We start from the raw sequence: 15,858 nt of genomic DNA, 5'->3' as shown, positions 1-15,858 counted from the left end.
ATGAACTCTGGTAATAGATTGGTTGTCAATAAAAACTTAAGGTCGTCGCCCTGGATGTCCAGACAGAGTTTATACAATGTATTTTCTGTTGCCAAATTCAAACTATAGTATAATATCTATAAACAACTTGTATGATAGGGATAATGACTGACTTATGAAAGCGAATCTTAGTTTACTACAAAGAATGTAATGTGTAATCCTTAAAAAAATATGTTTTCTTCTTAGAAGTAATTTATGTAACTAAATGTAAATTTGTTTATGTATATAATAATGTACTATATAAATTTAAAAAAAGCCGTTAAATCATTTGTATAAACAATAATAATAAATTATATATTGCAAATAATACAATAAATAAGTCAAAAGTCCAATTTAAATGATATTAGGAAGTAATTTAATGATAAACACAAGTGCAAAGACCTCAATATTCTTTTCTATTGCAAAACTTAAAGTATAATGACCCGATAACATATCACAAATGGCGAAATTTATATAAATAATTTTTATTTGTTTTACTGATCTGTTTGTTTTATTGAGTTTGATTTATTTCGACATGTATTGCTAAAATATATTGGCAATCAATTTTCCTTAGTTCAGTTTAATACAATATAACCAATATTCGATAAAAATATTTTTATCTGTTGAATATGTCTGTTTTGAACCAATTCCAAGTCTACTATAATAAGTTCATCTTGCAATCACGTCTCTTTAAAATATAGTACAGAATTAATTATCTGTATAATCTATAGATTCTGCGAATGTGACATTATTTTTATTTTTAACTATGATATGTAACTATACAGCAAAAATTATTTAAAAAAAGAATTAAATAATTTTATTTGCTATCCAATTGCTGTTTTATTGCCTGTACAGTAATAGTTTAAATTCCGAATTGCTAGCCATATTTTCATGGTGATAGATCAATCGAGCACGAAAGATCCGCTCGGTTAATCGAATATAATAAAGTATATTTTTAAGTTTTGCTCTAAAAAATCTAATAGGGCTGTCAGACGCAAACAATTTTTAAAGATTGACACATCGATAATATCATCTTGAAATTTACTTGTCTCTAGCTACAATATACACTTTTTAGAGTTAAATACGTGTGTATGTATTGTGTATTTGAATGAAACTGAAACTGCTGTATTGAAGTATGTACGAGAGTGTTTAACACGTTTATTACTTAGCATGTTGAAGCTGTTTTGCCTTATATCTTCGTAAGAAATACAAAAAAAACTAGTAAAACTATGTATTTTGTTATAACTTTACTTTCACAAATTATACCAGAAATACAGAATTTCAAAAAAAACATGCTCATCAATCATCAAATGCTCTAAAGACTACTTACCCTTGGGCTTTCTGGTCATGGTCTGTATAAACCTGTGGTCCAGGGCTTAATTTTCGGCAATACAATATTAATCACCCACTTGGCTTACACTAGCACCATTGAAAGTTATAACTTAATATGTAGGTGTAATCTTTAAGACGACATTTAATTCGCCAGGTAGTAAATATTAGTTTTACTCAAACATAAAACATAATGTAAATACCCTTCAAAACATTCCTCGCATTATTAATTTAACAACATTAAAGTTCAATCACGCAAAGCGAGTCATCAAGCCAATTTCTTATCTGCCTGAACATTATCTATGGTAATCGCAAAAAAATGACAGCAATTCAAAAGGAGAACGCCTCAAAGCCGTTTGACAGCCCGCGAAACCTGCCCTGCCTCAACCGCGGCCAGCGTGGGGTCGTTAACCGGACATTTATTTTGTTTTTTGCCCGCATACAAACTAAATGCACACAAGTGCGTAGATATAACTCAGGGCTGTCACTGTCAAAATTACATTTTAAATAACAATTTCAACAATTTAGGCAGACATTAAGTCGATTAAGAAAAAACAACGACGTATAATTGAAAATGTATGTTTAGATTTAAATATAAAGATATTTTAAATTAAATTAAGACCAATTTTCTATGACTCTCAAGATTAACAAAATATTTGTAACATTTATGTTTCCCAAAATTGACATATATTTTAGATAAAAAAGATCTTGTAACATATAACGAAGATATAGTTTTATGTATGATGTGGTAAACTTCAATAAATATATAGAAATAAATATTCAATAACACTGGCTGAATTACACTTTTTTTAAACAATTATTTGTGTATAATTTATTTTAACAATATCAAAAAGTGTTAGAATCCAATACAATATTAAATAATACTTGCACAGACTATATTTGCAAACTTTCCAATACCATCCAATACTCGTTATTAATCTCAAAGCTACTGTGAATTACGAAGTGTTCATAATTATAAAGTGTCAACCCTGAATAATATATAAAGCATAACTTTCGCATCTGACGTCTCAAACGGGTCCGTAACAGGATTCCTCGGGTTCGGTAGCTTTGGGGCGAGTTTAGAAAAAAACCTAAGCAATTTTTACATTATGTAAAACCTTTTCTGTTCCCACGTATATGTTTTTTGCATAATTTGAACCAATGATGTTTGAATTAGATTCTAAGGGTCAGCATCTTGGACCAATGAATTCAAGTTTTGAATTGGCATTTATATAAAGACATAATAACGAGGTAGCTTTGGCCAACTTTGATGTTTAATTGTTTGTAGAATATCTTATTATTCTAGTAATCGAGATACAAACACTCTTATTGCATGTTAACGTCTTAAATACTGTTGCTAATGGTACTGATTATTTTGGAAATAACAAGTGAAATCGCATGAACTTTCATTTCTACATAGAATAGAAAAGCTCATAATATTATTCGTCCTTCGTCCAATAGAATTTAAATATTAAAAAGTAGAATATACATTCGAACTTTAAATCACATATTGTAATTGAAAAACGACTGTCATAGAAAAAAAACAAAAAAGTTTCATTAGATTCCAAGTCGTAAATCTTGCAACAAAAACCGCAGCCACTCTATCAAAAGGAAATTAAAAAATAAAAACGGAGCATAGACAAAACAAAATGGTGGCAACAAATGGCCAGCCTTAGAAATGGCGGGTTTTTGTCGCGTCTTATTTCTCGTTTTAACCTCTAGACGGATGAGTTGCATCACTTTTTACTCTGTGGAATTTATTTGCCCTCAACCTGATCTACGCCATTTTGGCTCAGCAACTTGGAATTATAGTTTGTATCATCAGTACCTAAGGGCAAACAAAACGATATTACATATGCAGTGTATAGCGTACGATAAGCTTTGCTAAGTCGGCGCACTGAATTAGGTCAAAAATCAGCATAAAGGTCCTAATAATAAAGGACTTAAGTAGACAATCCTCAGTCCATTGGGTAACATTTTAGTTTTTATTTTTTGTTAAACAATACTTTAGGCACGTTCAGTGAAATTAATGCTAATTTTATTAGATTTAAATAAATGTGAAGTAATTGAATTTTAAGAGTAATATTGCCTATTCAACGGTATGAATCATTTGTAATATCGTAAGGGGAATTTTATTTCTAATTCCACTCTATAGATAACAAAACATGTAATATGACAAATACTTTAATTTTATAATATGTTTTGTTTTAGGAAGGAATTACTTTTATTAATTCAACACATTGAGAATAATAATCACAAGAAGGACTGGGACGACTTTGTACTAAGTAATACCATACCATATAAATGGCGCTACAACCATTTAGGTCTGTGCCTCAGATTTGTTTATTTCGTGATCATTTCTAATAGGCAAGAAGGTGAAAAACCCTATGCCCGACACACACTATTGACTTTTGGGTTTAAGGCATGCCGGTTTCGTCAAGATGGTTTCCTTCACGTACGGGCAAATGTTAAATGCGAACAAAGACAGAAAGTCCATTGGTACACAGCCGGTGATCGAACCTACCAAAAAAAAACCACGGTAAAAACCACTAGGCCTACTTTCCTCTGTATTAGGTAATACAGAGACATAACCCTAATATGTCACGAAAGATTCATTAGTCTCATTCCATTTATAAATCTAAAATACTGTTAATTATTAATACCTATGACGAATACCTACACATTATAAAATAATTGTTAATCATTAAAAAATTTAAAACAATAAATATTTAGTCACGATTGTTTAAAATTGGTGAAATAAACAAATTGACACGGAAGCAACATTCTCGTACTATGCGACACACATTTTGTTTACATTTTCATTAGTCATGGTAAATGATTGGTGTTTAAAAAGATATTAAGATCATGTAATCTTTAGGCAATAATATTTTAAGCATATAATAAATTACAAGAAAGGTTATATACCTTGAAGGTTTTTATGAAGTTTAAAGTCCCGTGTGACAAGCAGCACACATTTCTGTGTCTGTTAATAACTTTTCGTTAGGCAAGTATGGTATCAATACTACTAATATAGTCGGTTTTGTTTACCTTTGAAACTAGTTGCGAAAAAACATCTCTTATAAAATCTAGTGTAATATTTGGTTTTTATTTCAAAAGTAATGGCTATTTAAAACAACAGTCATAAACCACAGACCAGAAAACAATAAGGTATGGGAACCTCGCCTGAAGGCCTATGACGTCACGTAACCGAATTTTAAATCAAAAGCGGAATGTGCGTGTGTGTGTTCGTCTCATAACTCAATTTATAATGAAAACATCTGCCTCCCAACATCCCGTTAAGTTGTGTTTAGCATGGTATACGACTTTGCGACTAATTCATCCAACGCTTTGATAAAAATCGCACTGTCTTAACAATGAAAGATACAGCAGATAAACTGGAATTATAAAACCTCATTGTACATAATTAAAGCTTTTGCAATCATTATTTTGTATGGTTTCTAGTAGAATTAGAACTGTTATCAATATTGAGAAATAAATTGCGTTTCATAAGAAAATTATACGTAAAATTCTCTTAGACAGGATTTGGATTTTTTAAAAATTATAACGTATTTTTTAAACAATATCTACAGATGATATAAAATAAAAAATGATATTATACCGCTTTTACTTAGCGTAAGATTCCGAAACAAGACTTAACGTCAAGTCAAAACTCCCGTACGTCAAAAATATATAGGATTGTGTCTCATGTCACAGTTCCCGCTAAGTGTCGTTTCTGAATCTCATCGTTAATCTCAAGATCGTTCGTAAAGACAACATTTATTCAGAATAAATGTTGAAAAAATTAAAAATCAGACGCTTGGATTTTGTGCCTAATATTTGACCAAAGCGTATCTTAAAGTTGCGTAATCAATACACACCATTAAGAACAGGCCTTTACCAAGGACAATACATTGACCGCGGCCTCCAGACGAAAGTAATGAATAAAAAAAAATACAACTTTCGCCGTCTCCCGCCGAAATTGTCTGACCTCATTTCGGTTCCTTCCTTGTTTTATTTTGACGAAAAGCGGTAATAAGGAACGGTAAGGGTAACCTTTAATTTTTTCGATTTTTAACATTAATTTTAAGCTTAAATTGGGACATGTTGTGTCTACATTATGGGCGAGCGAAATTATCAAATTTTAGCACCAAATTTGTTACAAAAATGACACATCAAAACGTTCTTCAACTGTTTATGTAGACATGTTTGTGTAGTAATTAATCGTTAATATATACTATTTGAATTACTTATATATTATGATACAAATGTCGTTACTTTTTCAACATATATTAGATATTGTGATTATCATTATTAAACACATTCACTTTTATCTTAAGCCGTTTCGGAAACACAGCCCATGAAATTTCTAATGGTGGCAAAATATTAAATAATATTGGCTTGCTTTTAAAATAAGTATTTGTTAAAAATTTGCAACTATAGTTGTAATATTTACTTAGTAATTCACAAAAATATTGTGGGTTCAAAGTACAAAATGAATATGTAAAGAGATTTTAAGCGGATGTCAATTGAACATATCCTTGAGTCATTTTTGGCATGAATCAGAGCGACCTAATTTTAGCCGGTTATTTACTCACACAAAGAACAACTTTTTTTATTTTTTTTTTAAAGAACACAAATTTGAGTGCCTCAAGTATTGAGAATATAATGAGCGGGTTTGCTTAGTACATAAAAAATAATACAGTCATAACTATATTATTATTTTTGAACACATTGTCATTGTGAACAAAACAACATTTTATTATTGTTATTGACAAGTTACGAAATAATATTTATAATCAGAGATTATATAGTAAGCGGACATTTCTTACAAACCCGAAATTAAAATATTTACAAAAATATCTTAATCAAATAAACAAAATATGCTCAAAGGGAATCGCATTTTGCCTTTATAGTAAGTCAACTTCATTTAACGAACTTTCAATCTAAGGTTTAAAATCATAACTCCTTTTAACACAGTTAGTAAAGGCGTGAAGGGAACAATGTAGAACAGTTAAAGAACAGGTGTTTCACTGAACGATTGATCTGATCTGTAAACCAGAATACAAAATGGCGGCCCTAGCATTGACCGAACGAAGCTATAGAATTTGTTATCTATGATCTATGAATATATTCCCTATTGTAAGTAATATTGTGTAATATTTTGTATGTTGAGAAAATCCTTGAATTTTTTTATAGAAAATGTGCTTTTAACTGAGCTTATTTTAACTTTCTTAAATATCAATATAAAACAAGAAATTTGATATCTAATGTCTAAGTTATTTCTAAACCCTATATCAAAGAGGAAAGTAAAATTACGTTAAAGTAGTCATAATAATGAAGAATAAGAAGAATAGCTAATCAAATATTCTTATACTTAATGTAAAGAGACCGGGTCGAAGTCGGGGCGTGTCGTTAGTATATGTAAAACTAAATAACAGAAGATTAAGTTACAAAGATTGGCAATTGTGTACAGCGATGGTTTAGATGTTCGAGCCTGTTTCAAACCGGTTCTAAAGCTTTATATAATATATATAGGTAAACTAGCCGCAATTATTAAATTCTTTTACAAAAGTATGTAAAAAAATTATATGAAAAATCGGGATGATTCCGAAATCAACGTTATTTACTATTTAACACATCGCATGGGGATTAGCAGTTTTTTTATGTAATAGGAGGCAAACGGGCTGTAGGATAACCTGATGTTAAGTAATACCGCCTCCCATGGACACTCACATTGAGTTGACGGCCTTTTAAAATCGGTAGTCTTCTTCCCTTAGTCGAACTAATATGATTTAAACTATTGATAAGTTCTATAAGATAATTTAATATTAATCGACCTATAAATAATATGAATTTTATTAAATCACAGAAAAAGAAGAAAAAAAAAAGAAACAGATATAATAAGAAAAAATATTTATTATAAATAGTAAAATATCAAATTAAAATTCAAACTAAAAATAACCTCAACATTAGAACGTGCTTCTAAAATCCAAAATGGCGGACTGACAGATAGTAACATTGACAGTCGCATCGCCTTGGCCGGCGCACGCGCAAGGACTCTGTGTCTAGTGCACTGTGCAATCACGCGCAAACTTGAAACTTGAACTTAGTATGCTTGCTAGCAACCTCTACGCAAGTTTATTGAATTAAGTAATATCTACTTGCCGTCCGCGAAAAGTTTCTTCATAGAATAAATACACTAGAACTCAAATAAAATATGAATAATTAGGCTTTCCTTTTATATGTCATACGTTTTATAAAACAAAATGGCTGAAAATTATTTATTTATTTCTTAATACAGCGAGGGTTCTAATCTTTTTAAATTAGTTTTAATTTTCTAATTATGAATTGTTAATTATTATTACTATGTAGGTTAAGAATATTGTAAATACTGTATATTTGTGAGTAGGAATAAATAGACGTTGTTAAGTTTCAATTATTAAGTTAGAATTTTCTTTTTGTCAACAGAACAATAAGATTTTAAACATAAAATATATCAATTGTACAACGTTTCATTCTGTTTAGAGTGGTTAAACATTAATTCCTTTCAAAGATTTTCCTTGTTTAAAGGAAAATATTATGTTTATCATAGCTACGTGGTGACGTCAATACGGTCACTATATAATTTATTAATTAAAAAAAATTAAATAAATTAAATATTTACAATCTCTTTTATTACTGGTACAATATTAAAATAATATTAATGTTTTAAGCTGATATCTTCCGGATATATCCATTATCAGAATTACACTTCGTCAATATTAAAATAAACTGTTAAAATCAACCATAAGTTTGTTTTTTCTGTTAAAATAAATATTAACAATGTCACAAGATTTTTAATATCAATAGGAAATATCTTAAATACTTCTCGATTAGGGTTATATGTTTAGGGCATTAAAATTATTAGTCAAATACATGAATTGTGCTTGAATTATTAAGAAAATAGGCTGTAATTATCATTAAATCGGTACGATTTTGTTACTAATCTCATTATAAATCTAAGTTTAAAAACCAAAACGAAATTAATTACAGTAAGTAATTAGTTTTTTTATTGACAGAATCTTAAACTACAGTTTTTAACATAACAAATTATTTCGCATTCCTACTGTCATGTTAATGAAACTAAAATAAATGATTTATTAAAGTAATACGTTTTTATTACGAGGTATGCAATTAACAGTAAAATTATATAAAAAAATTGTTGCCCTAAAAAGTTCCGACGGTAAGTTTTAGCCTACGACTCTACAAAAACGTAGCGGCCATGACAAAATTATCACAAAAATTCCAAGTTTTAATCAAAATTACAATAATACCATAAATAATACATAGTGTAAAATGACAAGTGTTGAAGTAACAAGTTTTGGTGAAATAAAATTCAAATTTTATTCTAATTTCAAATTTGAATGATGGAATGAATGAAAGTTGTTTTCAAAAAGTTATGCAAATAAAAGTTCTAAATTCAAATATGTGAAACATTCTTTTAAAATTGCAATTCTAATACGTTATTGAATATTTCTATCGCCATTGGCCTTCGAACAAAATATAGGTTGCAATTTATTAACGCACACACGCGCAAACCACGCATACACATAAACTTCGTTATAGAAAAAGAGTGGGACAGATAATATAAGGTGGGGCGAAATGGTGGGGGTTAGTGAGAAAAACGCAAAAAATGTGCGTGAACCCTACGCACACTACGATCATGTACACACACGCACACCAACATACTAGTACAAGATTAAGGGCACAATACGAAGGGTCGAAACATATTTTGATTTATTTTGTACTCACATGCGTCAGAGGTGGCCTGTTCCTCCTCGGTCCAGTTTGACACTTCGGTGGTAATTTTTGAAAAAGTAAAACGAAAATTCGCAAAAAAAAAACAAAAAGGGTTCCAATTTCGTATCTCGGTCACCTCATCAACACAGCTTTCGCACTGTCACTTGACGCACATATTCTCACAAAAATATATAACTTTTCTAAAATAGTTTCGGGTCCTATGTTTCGATATGATATGTGTACATTTCGCACAGTAAAATCACTATAATCCCAAAATATGTCGCGCGATATGAGTAAAAAAATTTTTATACAAAAAAATATTTCTTTTATTATTTAGTATACGTGTTTTTGGAGGTTTTTAGCGGTTGCCGCGTGTTGTGATGGTAGGGAGCGGAAATGCGACTCTCTGCCGATTGTGCATAGACGGGACTGCACCGACGGCGCACACAGTACTACTAGACCGCGTGCGTACTTAGCCATTACCTTGTATTTACTGCCGAGTGCAGCGGACTGCATCGCCTTGATACTTTGTGTATTTCACGACGCTCCGAGCGTTCAATGAAAATTCATACAACATATCACTAATTTTTTTATTAAACTCTTAAACAATTTATCATTTATCTTCATTTGATACATTAATGATTAAAGTCATCTTAATTTCTTATAAACTCGATTAAAATTTGTTTAGGGGTTTGCCTGAACGATAAATAATCGTAAGTATCAATAATTAAACAAACTAAATTTATATTAATAAAAAATATCAGTTATTAAAACTCAATCCGAGTATGTCTTTTGAATTTAACTAGTATGTTTCGTCTAAGTTCCTAAGAGCGTAAGCCTAAGTATCAATACTAATCGAATGCAGTAAAATGCACACATGCGCAGAATGCACGTCATTCACGAAGTGCATCGCTGTGTGTGTTGTATGAACCTTGAGCATTTAGTTCTACTTACTTATCCTTTGTATTTATCCGAACTTCTTAATTCAATTTTAGTCAGCTATAAATTCACAAAAATCTTGGGAATAATTAAAAAGTGATCCTTTTTTCGTACAGTCAACGCGCGTGTGTGCAAAATAATTTTGTGGTGTGCTTTTTTATCGTTTTTTTCTTGTGGTGTGAGTGCGTTCGATTGTGTTGAGGTGAGGGTGTGTGCTGTATGTGTGCGTCGTTCTTGTAAGAAAAGGTTTGGTGAAAAATTTTGCCCGAATTCATATAGATGGCGCTGTGACGGAGAATTTGAATTAGAGAAGTGTAACCATTATTTACGACAATTTCAGAGCTAAATTGGTGTGAAAGATTTGTGTTTCGCGATTTTTATGTTTCGTTATTATCAAATGAAAATAACAAAGTATAAATTATTACTTTTATTGACTATTTGTCCTGTAACTTTAAACTTTTGCGAGTTTCGGAATGGTTTTTATCTTACTAAGTGTTATACTGTTACACTGCGTGCTACTTGAAGAGCCTGGCTTCGATTTCCTTACGTTTAAAGACAGAAGTCGGAACGCCAAATTGTCTAATTGAACTATCAGTTATACTGTCTTAAAACTAGATTCGCCCCATGTCCTATTGGTGTTGTGTTCAGACTTAAATTATAAAATGTTTTATTCCTAGTAACATTAAGACTAGTATTATTGATTCAGGAAATAAAAAATAATAGTGTTCGACCTTCGTTTTATCTTGCAAAGTTTATCATTCTTTGTTTATCTATAAAAACAACGTAATTCAATTATATATAGCTTTATTAGTAACACAGAGATGCTTTAGAGTATATCAGTTTGTACGACTTATGAATTGATTATGATGAGTTTTTATAAGACGATTGATATTTTATTTTGATTGTTATTATTTTACGACTCGCAAACATTACAGTTTTACATTTACCTACTAAACCAAATAAGATATTTGAAGATTATTAAAAAAATATTTTATAATTTCAACTTTTGGTTTTTGTACTAAGTGGTCTATAAACATTTAAAAAAATATATCGTTACGACTGTCTGAAGTTCACTACTCCCCAAATGGCATTATTAAGTCAGTAAGACAACATTAATTTACTCTGATTTTGATTTTAACAATTATTGGTTCGCCGGTGATCGAACCAACTAGACCATTGGCTTATCTGCCTGTAATATTAATTAAGATATCTATCCAAAAAAACATAGATACAGACGGATAGAAAAACTGGATATCTTCTCAATATTTTCAGTTCAGGAAAATTGCTTAAATTTTCTATTTTTTTTTTTTCAATGGCTGAAAAAGTAGTGGTCAATACGAGAACTCACCAGATATTGCTAATCGAACTGCTTGACCAGAAATACCCATTCACAGAGGCGAACTAAATCTAACGATTCATCAAATATTTATATTTTTGAATGTACGTAACAATTAATCTCAAAAACAACTAGTCCGTTCAAATTCCTTCACCAGCAGAATGCTTCATTCTTGATTAGTAACAAATTATAATTATATGTGTAGTATTTTGAAACTATATGCCAGGGCCTAGCCGGATCAAGCCGCTTAGAGTATATAATAGATTGAACTAATAGTGTGTAGAACAACATCATATGGAGACAGGACACAAACATCATTGTCAATGTCTCCATGCCAAGACACTCTCAGTAATGAAGATTAGAAATCAAATTCAAATTAAGTTGTTTCACAGGTTTTCACTTCACTTCTTAATAATAAGCAATTTGCCACTAGATATATAAAAAAGTGTTCAGGGGAATAGACAAAGCTCTCTGGTACGTTCGCAATAACTACCTCCATCGAAACCTTAACGTAGAGGACGTCGCCACAATAATATAAAAGAGGGCTCCAGCAGGCCCACAAACAGGCTCCACCATCACGTGAATGTCGAAGCTATTAAACTATTGACACCACGGGCCTAGTGAGAGGAAGAAAACCTATTTGAACTAGTGAATTAGTGATAGTGCACATTAGTATTAAGTGCTAAACAGTGAGTGAAAATATAGAACACAAGAACATAGCGTCTTCCGTTTAATAGAGACTATGGGTAGTGTTATTGGACACTAAATGTTAAAAATCCTTTTTAGTAAATTTAATTGGTTAGACATAAATTACTTATTAGTCTAAAATTAGGCTAGATCGTAATCATGAAGACATTATGGAAATGTCTTAGTGTTATTGTTATTATTATTTTATTTTAGTTAGTGTTACGTGCTATGTTACGTTCTATTTTGTTAATTATTTCTTGTTATTAGTTAAGTATTTCTTTTTTTTTTCAATACTAGGGTTGTTTGGAAGACAGAGAGCGTGTTAGAGATAAGACCGCCCTTTGCCTAGAAACTTATGTAACCTGCTTTTTTATATGTATGTTTTTGTATAAAGCAACGAAGTGTAAATAAGTAAATATATATGAAAAAAGAAGACAAGAGCGTGTCCTAGTGTATAACTATGTCTGAGTTCAGCAGATCCCACTTATTAACATTAATTACTTTATGAATTTTATTTTAAAAGGATTTTGACTTTTTAACTACATTATTACATAGAACTCAGGCAGTGTTGCCCTACCTGCAGCGTGTGACTCTCATCCTTGAAGTCGTATGTTCGATCCCCGGCTGTGCATCAATGTGCATCTTTCTATGTGCACATTTTACATTCGGTTGAATGTTGAAGAAGTACATCGTTAAGAAACCGGCTTGTCTTTGACCCAAAAGTCGAAGACGTGTGTTAGCCACAGGCTGAGCCCCTGTCTATTTATTGATTGATTAACAAATGATCATGAAACCAAGAAACCAAGAAACGTTGACTATCTTGGCTCGAGACAGGCAAAAAATTGATACCTTTGAGATGTGGAGTCTGGGCCCCAGATTTGTGTATCTATTCCGTATTCGTTTGTTTTTTTTCTGTAAGTGATCAACTTTCCGAGGCTAACACATGCCGTCCTTTTTGTTTGTCTAAGGCAAGCTAGTGTTAAATGTGCACATAGGTGCATAACCGGAAGTCGAACATACGACCTCAGGTATGAGAGTCAACAGTTACAAATTTAAAAACAGGTAGAATTCAAATGTACATTATAAATGTCGAATATAATTCAAAAAAAGAACTTCACTACGTCATATCCAAATATATTTCAGTTGAGTTTAGTTTCCGGTCGACTGAACATGTCAGGCACAGCCAATATTTTTCTATAGTCCTTTTTATTTAATTTTAGGGTTGGTGTACTCTTATTGAAATTTGGAATTTTGTGATCTAGAGTTATTGATTTAGGACCCAACTAACAGTTCTATGAATTAGGGATGATTTTTTTTGTTGAGTAAATGCTGTTATGACAAAGTCTATTAAACAATAAAAAATACGCTGCGTAAGCCCACATCTGACTTATTCAACATAATAACAATGCTGTAGGATCGACCTTTATAAGTCGATACAAAGATGTCTTTCAAAAATTTATATGATATAAGATTTAAAAACTGACTGTTGTCTCTAAGTATATAGTTATGTTTCTCAGCGGGATATTGCCTATTCTTGGACTACTCAGACCTATTCTCTTAAAGCTCAAACTATAATAATCATTATAGACGGAGAAAAGTTTTGTTTTTACATTTTTACTTAAGGATTTTGAAATTAGTAAAACGAAAAACCTTATGTCATATATATTTCAACAAAAAAATAGGATCTAGAGACTGATCTAAATTACCGTGATACATGTGCACTTTTTATTTTTCATGCATCCTTCTTTTAGTTTAGTTTGTTCCTGTTTAGTTGTCTTAATACCTATGTGTAATATGTATTTTTGCACTCCTTGCCTACCTTATCTAATTTAATACATTTTTTCTCACAGTGGTTGCCTGGAAGAGATCGCTTGAAAGCGATAAGGCCGCCAGTTGCCGTCCTTTCATTAAATTATGTCCAATTTTTAAATTCGTAATAAATAAATAAAAACGTTAAAAAAATAGTGAAGTTAATAGTAGATTATTTTTTTAATCATCACAGTAGCGAAGAAACAATTTGTTGGAATAGGTAATTATATCCGTTCCGAATCTCATAAGTAAATATTGGAAAATGATAATTTAATAAGATAACGACGAAACAAAAAATTAGCTATTATAATAAAACACTAGAAGTATTGATACGTCATATAATTAGAACAATAGAAAGTATGTATGTGTGAACATAAGGTATTTTTTATATATAGGTTATTTTAGTTCAGAATATAGTAAACCAAGGTGTATGTGTGAATTTCGATATTCAAAAACTAGAGACGAAGGCATGACAGCGATGTATAGGAGCTAAAATCTAATTATACGTAGATGTGCTACGGTAGGTCTACAAGCGCTACAAATTATCCGGAAGTTACATTTGGCGTTATACTTGCCCTATATGATAATATAATATAGTACATAAATTTACTATTATTATAATATTCATAGCTAAGTTTGGAGTACCTAAATTAAAATTCGATTTTTAAAAACACTCACATTGTGTAGGGTAATAATTATAGATATTTTGTTAGTCAGCGTTCCTAAAAGAGGCGAAGTATATTCCGTTTGTAATTTTTAGTTGCGTTACGCAATCTGCGATATGATCGATTCCTGCCAATAGACTTTTGATCCGATGTAACAGTTTCTCTTTACGTATTAACCTAAAAATCGATATCGATACACCTACACCTAAGAAATTCCTTCAACCGTCAAAGACGTCACGGGAGCTTCATTTTGTATAAATAGTGTACATGTCAATGTACAATAATTTGAGTGTTCAGCTTTTGATCTTCAAAAATGACTATTTAATAGATACGATAAGCATGCAACATTCCAAAACTATTCGTATATACGCAAACGTATTCACTACTGGGTTACGATGTAAAAAAAATCGTCTAGGCCGATCGAATTTTATTTGGCACCTAAAAGCTTGTATTGCTAGTAAATCGTTTTCCGGTTGGAAAAAGGTAAAATATGACACGGCGCCCGTAAATGTTAAATCCGCTTTATTTTCGTCCACGATTGTAACAGCCTGCTTTTTCCTTTTTTTCGGATAGTTGGAAATCGGTATAGCTTTGGATTATTATCTATGCAACTGGTAGTTCTTTTTACAAAATCGATTAGACACACTAATAGAAAATTAAAAAGATTTTTCTCATATATGAATGAGTTTTTTTTAATGAGCACTAAAATATCGGTTACAAAACTACCATTAACACGAAAAAACAATAGTATTATTTATAAAACACTTGTATGACTAATATCTAGCTAAAATGTTGAAAACTAGTATATTATAGCTTGGAAATCTATTTTTAAAACGAAACAAGCCTAAAATTGTAAAAGGAAATTTTTTTAGTTCTTAATTCAGTTACAAAACTTAAAAGCATCGTTGTTTCAAATCTAGGTCACTGTAAAACGTTACGTTCAAATATAGCGATAAAAACACTCTATACATTCGCTAAATAAATGCTAAACATTAAAATAAAATTTAATAATAAGCGATAAAAGCTAAGGAAAATTAAAAAGCGCCTGAAAACTTTCAGATCAATGCAGCGTCTTAAACTAGAAATTTTTTACGAAGCCGCCATGACAGCTTTTTTTGTCGCCGATCTAAGATGGCTACCGGAAGCTTAAAACAAAAGAAGTGATCGGCCCCACCCACTATTTAAAAATAAAAAAAAATAAAAAAGAACGTTCGAATCAGTTTAAATCCTCAAACAATGCAGAACAAACATTGACATTTAAAAAATGGTGCGTAAACAAAACTCATTCGAATTTTC

The 15,858-nt window shown here is 30.9% G+C and overlaps 1 protein-coding gene across 4 annotated transcripts in view; it reads right to left on the bottom strand.

Moving 5' to 3' along the window:
* LOC123709202 (mushroom body large-type Kenyon cell-specific protein 1) overlaps nt 1–15,858 on the bottom strand; it is a 150,294-nt gene that overhangs the window by 78,120 nt on the left and 56,316 nt on the right. The window contains exon 1 of one of the 4 annotated variants that reach the window (XM_045660338.1): nt 9,139–9,571. The exons of the other annotated variants lie outside the window; for them this stretch is intronic. The gene's annotated coding sequence lies outside the window, so the exon portion shown is untranslated. Of the gene's footprint in view, nt 1–9,138; nt 9,572–15,858 lie in introns of those variants that run through there. 4 annotated transcript variants of the gene reach the window in all.

Source organism: Pieris brassicae, chromosome 1 (genome assembly GCF_905147105.1).
Source record: "Pieris brassicae chromosome 1, ilPieBrab1.1, whole genome shotgun sequence".
In the NCBI taxonomy this organism is placed as follows: domain Eukaryota; kingdom Metazoa; phylum Arthropoda; class Insecta; order Lepidoptera; family Pieridae; genus Pieris; species Pieris brassicae.
This window is presented reverse-complemented; position numbering and strand designations above follow the sequence as displayed.